The sequence below is a fragment of the Belonocnema kinseyi genome, chromosome 1 (genome assembly GCF_010883055.1).
Source record: "Belonocnema kinseyi isolate 2016_QV_RU_SX_M_011 chromosome 1, B_treatae_v1, whole genome shotgun sequence".
Lineage (NCBI taxonomy): Eukaryota > Metazoa > Arthropoda > Insecta > Hymenoptera > Cynipidae > Belonocnema > Belonocnema kinseyi.
The window spans coordinates 113969122-113969783 of NC_046657.1; positions in this window are offsets into that span (position 1 = coordinate 113969122).

Consider the following 662-nt stretch of genomic DNA (forward strand, 5'->3'; position numbering starts at 1 on the left):
CCGGGATTGAGGCCGAGATATGTTGGATCCACATTGCGAGGATCAGGTGGTTTTTCGGGGGAGGTCCTAGGCGAGAGACTGACAGAGCGTTTATAACATCCAGGGGTGGTTTGGTCTGGTTCCGGTGTTGTGTGGTTCTCTCCTTTGAGACTGATTCGCACCCTAGATTGGCTGCCAGGAGACAAGGGAGGCAGGGCGCTTAGCGGTACGGTGATGGGGGTGCCTTGCCTCATGCGGTAGGTAGCGCCGATATGGGAGAGAGCTAAAAGTTCATACTCCAACAGAGGGTTCGGTTTGGTGGTGAGGCGGAGTTTCCACGGGAATACGGGGCTCTTTGATGCTGGAATCGGATTCCGTCTATGCTCTCTCCGTGCTGACGTTCGAGTTCTCCGTGTCGGGGGGTGGTCCTTCCGATACAGGAGTAACTCTCTCCGTTAAGGAGGTCGACTGCGACTGTGTTGTGAAGGTGGCATGCAAATGCTAGAAAAAGGCGGGGGGTCCTTAGAGATAAGAAGGCGAGGTATGGCGGAAATTATCCTTTAGTCAGGATCATCGATCTGCTCGTTCTGGGGGCTCGGGGAGAATTGAAGTGTTGGTCTTGAAACGTGCTATATTTAAGGGTTAGCCGGGTGGCCGCGCGTCACTTACAGCGCAAGTGAGGG